This window comes from Oncorhynchus nerka, linkage group LG28 (genome assembly GCF_034236695.1).
Source record: "Oncorhynchus nerka isolate Pitt River linkage group LG28, Oner_Uvic_2.0, whole genome shotgun sequence".
Classification (NCBI taxonomy): Eukaryota; Metazoa; Chordata; class Actinopteri; order Salmoniformes; family Salmonidae; genus Oncorhynchus; species Oncorhynchus nerka.
The window spans coordinates 46,482,751-46,495,383 of record NC_088423.1 but is presented as its reverse complement, the minus strand read 5'-3'; positions in this window follow the sequence as shown (position 1 = coordinate 46,495,383).

The window sequence follows — 12,633 nt, the reverse complement described above, 5'->3', positions numbered from 1 at the left end:
CTCCTGTGAATCGGACTTGACATGGTATGACATGAATCAATGATTAAGTCAAAGTGAGGAACTCACTGATCCAAAGGTAAACTACTGATAGCATTAGACCAGTGTTAGAGGGGTGGGAGAAGCACTGAATTATACACTTTTGAATTAGCTGAAATTGATTCTCACAAAACCTGTTGGCTGAATTTATAATGCTGATATGCAGCACCATCGTTTTCCCCAATCGGTATCAGTAATAACACAACATTGTTCCATGGAAAACTGGTAATAGTAGGCCAATCTGATGGGGTTATGTTGTAAACCCCTACTACGCTGTTGCTTTCACTGAGATTTTGTTTTGTCATGCTCACACATTGCCATTGAATGACCCTGTTCTCAAACACACCTGTGTTGACACACCTGACTTCTCAGTGCTGTGACACAGCTGAGGATGTCAAGGCCCAAAAACCTAGCTGTCCCTGCCAAGGGAGAAGGGCAAAGTCTGCCTTGGCCACGGGTACATTGTGTTCACTGTGTAATGCTGGCTAAAGTTGGAATATTGGTTTCAAGCAGACCACCATTGTCCCTGTGCCCAAGAACACAAAGGCAAGCTGCATAAATGACTGCAGACCCGTAGCACTCACGTCCGTAGCCATGAAGTGCTTTGAAAGGCTGGTAATGACTCACATCAACACCATTATCCCAGAAACCCTAGACCCACTCCAATTTGCATACCGCCCCAAACAGATCCACAGATGATGCAGTCTCTATTGCACTCTAAACCGCCCTTTCCCACCTGGACAAAAGGAACACTTATGTGAGAATGCTATTCACTGACTACAGCTCAGCGTTCAATACCATAGTACCCTCAAAGCTCATCACTAAGCTAAGGACCCTGGGACTAAACACCTCCCTCTGCAACTGGATTCTGGACTTCCTGACGGGCCGTCCCCAGGTGGTGAGGGTTGGTAGCAACACATCTGCCACGCCGATCCTCAACACTGGAGCTCCCCAGGGGTGTGTGCTCAGTCAGGAAACTAAAAAGATTTGGCATGGGTCCTGAGATCCTCAAAAGGTTCTACAGCTGCAACATCGAGAGCATCCTGACTGGTTGCATCACTGCCTGCTACGGCAATTGCTCGGCCTCCGACCGCAAGGCACTACAGTGGGTAGCGCGTACTGCCCAGTACATCACTGGGGCTAAGCTGCCTGCCATCCAGGACTTCTGCACCAGGCGGTGTCAGAAAATTGTCAAAGACCCCAGCCACCCCTCTACTACTGCACGGCAAGCGGTGCCGGAGTGCCAAGTCTAGGACAAAAAGGCTTCTCAACAGTTTTTACCCCCAAGCCAAAAGACTCCTGAAAAGGTTATCAAATGGCTACCCGGACTATCTGCAGTGTGTACCCCCCCAACCCCTCTTTTACACTGCTGCTACTCTCTGTTTATCATATATGCACAGTCACTTTAACTATACATTCATGTACATATGTATATTCTACCTCAATTGGCCTGACCAACCAGTGCTCCCGCACATTGGCTAACTGGACTATCTGCATTGTGTCCTGCCACCCACCACCTGCCAACACCTCTTTACGCTACTGCTACTCTCTGTTCATCATATATGCATAGTCACTTTAACCATATCTACATGTACAGTGGGGCAAAAAAGTATTTAGTCAGCCACCAATTGTGCAAGTTCTCCCACTTAAAAAGATGAGAGAGGCCTGTAATTGTCATCACAGGTACACTTAAACTATGACAGACAAAATGAGAAAAAAAATCCAGAAAATCACATTGTAGGATTTTTAATGAATTTATTTGCAAATTATGGTGGAAAATAAGTATTTGGTCAATAACAAAAGTTTATCTCAATACTTTGTTATATACCCTTTGTTGGCAATGACAGAGGTCAAATGTTTTCTGTAAGTCTTCACAAGGTTTTCACACACTGTGCTGGTATTTTGGCCCATTCCTCCATGCAGATCTCCTCTAGAGCAGTGATGTTTTGGGGCTGTTGCTGGGCAACACAGACTTTCAACTCCCTCCAAAGATTTTCTATGGGGTTGAGATCTGGAGACTGGCTAGGCCACTCCAGGACCTTGAAATGCTTCTTACGAAGCCACTCCTTCGTTGCCCGGGCGGTGTGTTTGGGATCATTGTCATGCTGAAAGACCCAGCCACGTTTCATCTTCAATGCCCTTGCTGATGGAAGGAGGTTTTCACTCAAAATCTCACGATACATGGCCCCATTCATTCTTTCCTTTACACGGATCAGTCGTCCTGGTCCCATTGCAGAAAAACAGCCCCAAAGCATGATGTTTCCACCCCCATGCTTCACAGTAGGTATGGTGTTCTTTGGATGCAACTCAGCATTCTTTGTCCTCCAAACACGACGAGTTGAGTTTTTACCAAAAAGTTATATTTTGGTTTCATCTGACCATATGACATTCTCCCAATCTTCTTCTGGATCATCCAAATGCTCTCTAGCAAACTTCAGACGGGCCTGGGCATGTACTGGCTTATGCAGGGGGACACGTCTGGCACTGCAGGATTTGAGTCCCTGGCGGCGTAGTGTGTTACTGATGGTAGGCTTTGTTACTTTGGTCCCAGCTCTCTGCAGGTCATTCACTAGGTCCCCCCATGTGGTTCTGGGATTTTTGCTCACCGTTCTTGTGATCATTTTGACCCCACGGGGTGAGATCTTGCATGGAGCCCCAGATCGAGGGAGATTATCAGTGGTCTTGTATGTCTTCCATTTCCTAACAATTGCTCCCACAGTTGATTTCTTCAAACCAAGCTGCTTACCTATTGCAGATTCAGTCTTCCCAGCCTCGTCCAGGTCTACAATTTTGTTTCTGGTGTCCTTTGACAGCTCTTTGGTCTTGGCCATGGTGGAGTTTGGAGTGTGACTGTTTGAGGTTGTGGACAGGTGTATTTTATACTGACAACAAGTTCAAACAGGTGCCATTAATACAGGTAACAAGTGGAGGACCTCTTAAAGAAGAATTTACAGGTCTGTGAGAGCCAGAAATCGTGCTTGTTTGTAGGTGACCAAATACTTATTTTCCACCATAATTTGCAAATAAATTCATAAAAAATCCTACAATGTGATTTTCTGGAATTTTTTTTCTCATTTTGTCTGTCATAGTTGAAGTGTACCTATGATGAAATTTACAGTCCTCTCTCATCTTTTTAAGTGGGAGAACTTGCACAATTGGTGGCTGACTAAATACTTTTTTACCCCACTGTACATACTACCTCAATCAGCCTGACTAACCGGTGTCTGTATGTAGTCTCGCTACTTTTATAGCCTCGCTACTTTTATAGCCTCGCTACTGTTTTTCACTGTCTTTTTACTGTTGTTTTTATTTCTTTACTTACCTATTGTTCACCTAATACCTTTTTTTGCACTATTGGTTAGTAAGCATGGTAAGCATAGTAAGCATTTCACTGTAAGGTTTTGGTATTCAGCGCATGTGACAAATAAACTTTGATTTGATTAGAAAGCAGGAACACTTTTCCTCACCCACACAAGGAAACAAAGATAACCCCATCTATGTTGTAAACCCCTACTACGCTGTTGCTTTCACTGAGAGTTTGTTTTGTCATGCTCACCCAATGCCATTGAATGACCCTGTGCTCAAACACACCTGTGTTGACACACCTGACTTCTCCGTGCTGTGACACAGCTGAGGATGTCAAGGCCCAAAAACCTAGCTGTCCCTGCCAAGGGAGAAGGGCAAAGTCTGCCTTGGCCACAGGTACATTGTGTTCACTGTGTAATGCTGGCTACAGTTGGAATATTGGTTTGACCAGGATAATTATTTTTCAGCTGATCCCTGTTATAAGATAGCACTGCACAACGTGCCACTGTCCGTCTATCTTACTGTTAGTGAATGTCTAAAGCTGAATCAGATAAATCATGATACATTATGATCTGGCAGGCTGTTTACACTTGGCCTGATGATCTCATCCACTCAAGGATAGTAGTTTTGGATTTCCATATAAACTGAAGCAAGTCTTGTTTGGCGATGCAGCAGGCGTGTATCAGTTTTTCCAAATATGCAGCACTTTTACTAGAACCCCTAACTGTAAATCAACCCTTGTGTCCCATTGAAGTTGGGTGAGTCTTTGTGTCTGTGTTTTAATGGATATAATATCCTTCCTCACTTGCCCTCTGTTTTAGGATCCTGAATCTGGTGACCCGCCAAGGAGTGACATGGGCGAACACACTTGGGTCAGTGGGTGAGTGCCTGTCATTCCCCTCCAGTGGATTGACACAGATGTCCTTTCAGCAGTGCCACACATTGATATACTGTTATTGTCTCAATAGAAACAAAAAACAATGTGACATTAATTCACCTGTATGCTTGTCCTCAGCTCTGTTGTAGAGTGTGTTTGGGGTGGCCATCGCGAAGACCTGAGGAGCAGAGGATGACATCAACACGGTTGTTGCCGGGACCATGACAGGCATGCTGTACAAGTCCACAGGTCAGTAGAGGATCTGAGATCATATGATGTTGAAATCAAAACAGGATAACTTTTCCTCACCTCATGTTTCCTCACCTACACAAGGAAACAGAGATGGAGCCTAAGTAGCCTTTTCAACTCACCCAGTCATCCCGTATACAGGTTGAAAATGGCAGATTTTGTCATTGATTAGCACCTAAATTGGAACGCAGTGGCTGTACAGTAACATTCTATACATGACGTCAGAGTTCAGGTTCCCCACTTAAGGCTGTATGGGTTTTGACTGACGTCCGTTATACAAAAAGATGCCACCATCCCTCCCGCTAATGGGGCTACTTTTGCACATTTGTTGTCGTCTGAGTGAGGGAAATCCTGTAAATCGAGAGGAGTCGCTGTGTTGTGAAAGATGAGACTTTGAGGATTATAATGAATACTGCTTTGATGTCATACAATCAAACCACACACCCGTGAGTCCAAATGTGCACTTCACATTTCCGTATGTGAAAACTCATGTCAAATCAAATGTTCAATCACATTTTATTCATCACATGCTTCGTAAATAACAGGTGTGGACTAACAGTGAAATGCTTACTTACAGGCCCTTCCCAACAATGCAGGGAAAGAAAATGGAGAAATAAAAGAAAAGTAAAACACTCAATAATAAAAGTAATAATAGGTACACAAGGAGTAACAATAACTTGGCTATATATACTATATATACAAAATAATATGGACACCCCTTCAAATTAGTTGCTGACAGGTGTATAAAATCGTGCACACAGCCATGCAATCTCCAAAGACAAACATTGGCAGTAGACTGGCCTTACTGAAGAGCTCAGTGACATTGAACATGGCACCGTCATAGGATGCCACCTTTCCAACAAGTAAGTTCATAAAATATCTGCCCTGCTAGAGCTGCCCTGGTCAACTGTAAGTGCTGTTATTGTGAAGCAGAAACGTCTAGGACCATGTAGCGTGTAAAGATTGTCTGTCATCCGTTGCAACACTCACTACCGAGTTCCAAACTCCCTTTCCTGTTTCAGCATGACAATGCCCCCGTGCACAAAGCGAGGTCAATACAGAAATGGTTTGTCGGGATCGCTGTGGAAGAACTTGAATGGCTTGCATAGAGCCCTGACCTCAAACCCATCAAACACCTTTGGGATGAATTGGTATGCAGACTGCGAGTCAGGCCGATTAGGCCAACATCAGTGCCCGACCTCACTAATGCTCTTGTGGCTGAATAGAAGCAAGTCTTGCAGCAATGTTACAACATCTAGTGGCAAGCCTTCCCAGAACAGTGGGGGTTGTTATAGCAGCAAACTCCATATTAATGCCCATGATTTTGGAATGAGATGTTTGACGAGCAGTTGTCCACATACTTTTGGTAATGTAGTGTAACAGTTCCTTGTTGATATGCAGGGGTATGAGGTAGAAGCTGTTTAGGGTTCTGTTGGTTCCATACTCGACGCATCGGTACTGCTTGCCGAGCGGTAGCAGAGAGAACAGTCTACGACTTTGGTGGCTGGAGTCTTTGAACATTTTTAGGACCTTCCTCTGACACCGCCTGGTATAGAAGTCCTGGATGGCAGGGAGCTCGGCCCCAGTGATGTTCTGGATTACCCTCTGTAGTGCCTTGCAATCAAATGCCAAGCAATTGCCATACCAAGCGGTGATGCAGCCAGTCAAGATGCTCTCAATGGTGCAGCTGTAGAACTTTTTGAGAATCTGAGGGCCCATGCCAAATCTTTTCAGCCTCCTGAGGGGGAAGTAGCATTGTTGTGCCCTCTTCGTGTCTGTGTTGGTGTCTTTTGACCGTGATAGCTCCTTAGTGGTATAGAAACTTGAAGCTCTCGACCTGCTCCACTTCAACCCTGTCGATGTGAATGGGGGTGTGCTCGGCCCTCCATTTCCTGTAGTCCACGATCAGCTCCTTTGTCTTGGTGACGTTGAGGGAGAGGTTGTTGTCCTGGCACCACACTGCCAGGTCTCTGTCTTCCTCCCTATAGGCTGTCTCATCATCGTCAACGATCAAGCCTACCACCGCCGTGTCGTCAGTAAACTTAATATTTGTGTTATTATTTGTTTATTTGTCAGGGACCATGTATAACATGCCATTGCACCAGATTTCTCGACATAGCAAATTTCCATCTGCAGTCCTTGGGCAGAAAACAATCAACATTAATACATCAATACAATACTACAATATAACACACTATTAAAATCTATCTATCTACAGTATCTATCTTTCAAAATATGAACAATGGACAATATAATGCTAATATTACATCAGAGTTTAAATGTCCCTTGGTCTTACATTATCTGACTTCTTAAGAGTCAGAATGTCTTAATGTTCACATGACTGGTTTGCCTTAAGCTACTTTTTCCCAGTTTGCCTTGAAGCTAGCAAAGGTACTGCACTCTCTGACACTGGTTGGGTTTTTCCATAGACTTGACTCACCGACTGAAAAAGCAGTCTGGCCAAATTTGGTGGACCCTTAAACTGAGATGAGAAGGCTCCTCTAATTGAAGCTCTTGTTGTCCTGGTATTGTCCATACAATATGTAACAAATTGAGGTGGTTGGGAAAGGTCATGAGTGATCTTAATCAGCAGAGAAGTGGTCGGCAAGGCATAAGAACCTGTCAAAGCTCAGTAGGTTGTATTTCTTATTGATATTGCAGTGGTGAAAGGTGTTTGGTTTTTTGTCCAGCACATTGAGAGTTTGTTTCTAGAGCTTTTGAAGTGGTTTGCTGTGATACTAGCTTGTGACCAGGTTGTGACACAGTACGAGAGATGGGACAAAATCATTGAATGCATATACAGTTTGTTACATCTGTTGACATTTGGTTTCTGATAAATAAAACATTTACCAGGTTGCGTTTTGCTGTTCCATATACTTTTTATATATTTTTTAAGGAACGGTTAGAGTAAATAATTATCACTAAGTATTTAAAATTCCTATGTATTTAAAATGTGACACCACGTTGGAGTCATGCGCGGCCACACAGTCATGGGTGAACAGAGAGTACAGGAGGGGACTAGGCACGCACCCCTGAGGGGCCCCCGAGTTGAGGGTCAGTGTGGTGGATGTGTTGTTGCCTACCCTCAACATCTGGGACATCCCATCAGGAAGTCCAGGATCCAGTTGCAGACGGAGGTGTTCAGTCCCAGGTTCCTTAGCTTAGTGTTATAGTTATAGTCAATGAACAACATTCTCACATACGGTGCATCCGGAAAGTATTCAGACCCCTTGACTTTTTCCACATTTTGTTACATTACAGCCTTAATCTAAAATGGATTTAATTGTTTTTCCCTCATCAATCTACACACAATACCCCATGATGAAAAAGCAAAACAGGGTTTTATAAATATTTGCTAATGTCACATTTTTAAAAAAGTATTCAGACCCTTTACTCAGTACTTTGTTGAAGCACCTTTGGCAGCGATTATAGCCTCGAGTGTTCTTGGGTATGACGCTACAAGCTTGGCACACCTGTATTTGGGGAGTTTCTCCCATTCTTCTCTGCAGATCCTCTCAAGCTCTGTCAGGTTGGATGGGGAGCGTTGCTGCACAGCTATTTTCAGGTTTCTCCAGAGTTGTTCGATCAATTTCAAGTCCGGGCTCTGACTGGGCCACTCAAGAACTCCTGCTTTGTCTTGGCTGTGTGCTTAGGGTCATTGTCCTGTTGAAAGGTGAACCTTCGCCCAGTCTGAGGTCCTGAGTGCTTTGGAGCAGGTTTTCATCAAGGATCTCTCTGTACTTTCCTCCGTTCATATTTCCCTCGATCCTGACTAGTCTCCCAGTCCCTGCAGCTGAAAAACATCCCCCACAGCATGATGCTGCCACCACCATGCTTCACCGTAGGGATGGTGCCAGGTTTCCTCCAGACGTGACGCTTGGCATTCAGGCCAAAGACCAGAGAATCTTGTTTCTCATGGTGTGAGAGTCCTTTAGGTGCCTTTTGGCAAACTCCAAGCGGGCTGTCATGTGCCTTTTACTGAGGAGTGGCTTCCGTCTGGCCACTCTACCATAAAGGCCTGATTGGTGGAGTGCTGCAGAGATGGTTGTCCTTCCGGAAGATTCTCCTATCTCCACAGAGGAACTCTAGAGCTCTGTCAGAGTGACCATCGGGTTTTTGGTCACCTCCCTGACCAAAGCACTTTTCCCCCAATTGCTCAGTTTGTCTGGGCGGCCAGATCAAGTCTGGTTCCAAACTACTTCCATTTAAGAATGATGGAGGCCACTGTGTTCTTGGGGACCTTCAATGTGGCATAGGGGGATTTCTTAGAAGCAGCTGGGTTAGTGTCCCGCTTCCTGAATGCAGCAGCTCTTGCCTTTAACTCAGTGTGGATGTTGCCTGTAATCCATAGCTTCTGGTTGGGATATGTATGTACGGTCACTCTGGGGACGACTTCATCAATGCACTTATTAATAAAGCCGGTGACTGATGTGGTAAACTCCTCAATGCCATCGGATGAGTCCCAAGTGAAATTCTTATGTTTCTAGCAGTATCCATGTTTATGATTGCTATGTTTGATCCACAGTTACCAGGATGACATGTACTATACCCTGGGATGTCCTTAAAAGAATGAGGCTATGTTTGTCGTATTATGAAGAAAACTTTGCTGCTGAAACATGCACTCATGATTCCATTCTAAATTACAATCTGTTTATCTGAAGTTCTTTTTGAAAACCTAAGGCCTTGATCACACCGACAGCATCCTTGCACAAAATAGTACGCAGCATCATCTGGATATGTGTGCAACAAAAGTTCAACATTCACCTTCTGCTACTATTTATGTCAAGCCGTCTACGCGTACAGTTTGACGCATTCCTACAATAAATCCTTTGTACGTAAGAAACAGAACACACTGCAACTGCCTCTGCGAAGCAATGCTGCAAGGCAAACGCAGCGTTCCATTGGAAATGAATGTACTTCTGGTGTACCAAAATGCATTGGCGCTGTCGGTGTGATCGAGGCGTAACAATGTAAGATCATATTTTATAACTCAGCTAGTCATGTTGGCAATAGAATACGCTTTCAAATGATGCCCACCTGACGCAGATTGCGATTATAATGGAACCTTTTTGGATTGAGCAAGTTGAAGGTTCTTTCCTTGAGTCATAAAAGTGCATTGAAATTTCTTAGGAACTGTGCACAGTTTGGAGAACTGTGTGGCCACTTGGAGACACCAGTTAGACCACACTCAAACCCTTGTAATAGTTTTTTCCTTATATTGCACCTACTCTAATATGTCAATGAATATGCATATGTTGTTACTGAATGTATCCAGAGTATTTTCAGTTATTGGCAAATGCTGTGAAAAGTACAGAAATGTAAAATGAACAAAAATCAACAGTGTAACGTTTGGATTCAGTCTTGTGTCAGGTAAACTGTTGTGTCCTCATCTTTTGGTGTGATAATTTCCCCCATAATCTCCAGTGTTCTTATTAAATGTGCTACTATGGTCATGCATATGCTTTTCATAGTTTTCTGTTAGGAACATTTCAATTTGGCCCATTTTTACACATGTAAAGGGGTTAGCATGGCAACAAAATCATAATTATGGCTAAACCCCACCCATTTCTAAAATGTATCTAATTAAAATAGGATTTTAAACCTAACCTTAACCACACTGCTAAACGTATGCCTAACCATAACCTTAAATAGACCAAAGAGCAAATGTTTGACTTTGTGGCTTTGGAATCTGAATTTGTGGCTGTGTTATCTAGTGGAAATTCATAGCCCTGGCACTCATTTCACTTCCTTTTTACATTTCAGGTCAATTGTGAAGAAATAAAATCCCTGTTCTCATACAGTAGAACTAGTGACTCACATTGGAAATGTGCAAAGGTCACAGCTTCGCAAAACAAAAACAAAATTTACGTGCTGGTATTGAACATAATAGTCAGACAACCGTGTTAGTGTTTTGAGTATGGAAATACATTGTCAGCTGCAGTAAAAGTGATCTCTGGCACTTGTAATTAAACATAAACACTTCTATATTTTTCCCCTAGCGTGCTCTATTTAGAGGAAGCTAAAGGAAAATACCCATCTAGGACTTTCTGGTGTGGTCGACCAAGACAACCTGATGCTTTATGTCGGTTTTTTACCAGCTTCCCATTTTTCTTGATTAGATTCCACTTAAAATTCCACCGCTCATGTGATTGAGAGAAGTCGTTGCAGACACCACTTTCTGGTTAGACTGGTTCAGTTTGTCTGGAGGGACACTAGGCCTTAGTTACCAGCTGTTGTTAAATGGACAGTATCTACACAGGGCACCTCTGCTGCCAACATACATTTTCCCGAGCATGCACTGCTCCGGATTCAATAAGGGGAAGTTCTTAAAATCTGGCACTGGCCTACAATCCTATATCACTGGGAGGGGGAGGGGGTACGATATCAGCCAAGGGGGTTAAGGACACTCAGCTAAATACACAACCATCGGATCCACAACAGGATTCAGCTATAAAGAGGGTGGCAAGGTGGCCGATCATTCAGTGCATTCGGAAAGTATTCAGAGCCCTGCCCTTTTTCCAAACATTTTTACGTTACAGCCTTATTCTTATCTTAAATGTATTAAATCAAATATTTTCCTCATCAATCTACCCACAATACCCCATAATGACAATGCGAAAACCTGTTAAGAAATGTTTGCAAATTCATTAAAAATAAAAAAACAGACCTTTTGCTATGAGACTCGAAATTGAGCTCAGGTTCATCCTGTTTCCAATGATCATCCTTGAGATCCTTTCTTCAACTTGATTGAAGTCCACCTGTGGTGAATTCAATTGATTGGACATGGTTTGGAAAGGCACACACCTGTCTATATAAGGTCCCACAGTTGACAGTGATTATCAGACCAAAAACCAAGCCATGAGGTTGAAGGAATTGGCCGTAGAGCTCCAAGACAGGATTGTGTTGAGGCACAGATCTGGGGAAGGGTACCAAAACATTTCTGCAGCATTGAAGCTCCCCAAGAACACAATGGCCTCCATCATTCTTAAATGGAAGACATTTGGGGTCACCAAGACACTTCCAAGAGCTGGCTGCCCGGGCCAAACTGAGCAATCAAGGGAGAAGGGCCTTGGTCAGTGAGGTCACCAAGAACCCGATGGTCACTCTGACATAGCTCCAGAGTTCCTCTGGGGAAATGGGAGAACCTTCCAGAAGGACAACCATCTCTGCAGCACTCCCTCAATCAGACCTTTATGGTAGAGTGGCCAGACAGAAGAACACTCCTCAGTTTAAGGCACCTGACAGCCCCCGTGTCTGTGGTTCCCTCACACATACCTAATGTGTGCATTTGCCTGACTTGCTTATACATCACCAAACCTTTCATGTAAACGTGTGGTCATGCAGCTAATTATTTTTCAGTGTCCCATTCATTAGGGAAGTAGGACAAACATAGCTAGGTGGACCTTTTGGCCCCTGTGTTATTTTGTTCTGTGGCAACTGACAACCAACCTGCATAGTTGTGACGTTATCCTATTGTGCTGATGCATGAGTCTGCCTCACATTCAACTTGGTTTCAGACTAGTGGTTCATTGGGAAGTCTCTTAATAGTAGTGGTAGTGATTCACAGTGTCATATGTGGGATATGAATAACAATCCTGACACACAATGAAAAACAAGTAATAATTGTATGCCCAAACCAATTCCATAGCACTGTAATGAAAGGATTTGAATTCTTCAAGAAGCAAAATATATATTTCCCGGTGCTATGGAAATGATCCAGAAGCAGTCGGTCAATCCACTGTGTGTTTTGACAATGACAGCATTGTTTCGCATTGTCCTTGAATTGACATCCGTGCTCTGCTCCCATGGGCGTGGGCTGCGCTTGTATGGACCCTACAGGGTTGGGTAAGTGGGGTGTTTAGTATTTCAAGCTGTCTCTCTCTCCCTCCCTGCCATGGTGACATAGCACCTACACTGCCACATAAACACTTATCTTGGGGCTGCTGGTAGTGGGTGTGGGCCCTGTGACTGCAGTACGAGAGAACTTTATCAGTCTTCTCTCCTGCTGCTGAATGGGGCCAGGGACAGGCAACCATGCTGCTACTCCAACTGCTACTCCCCTCTCACACTCTGAAGACCGTTGGAGATGTTTGCCACTGTGTGCCCATAGCAATGGCTTCTCATTGACGTGCTTTGCCATTCAAACCTGATTCCTGCACTAATCT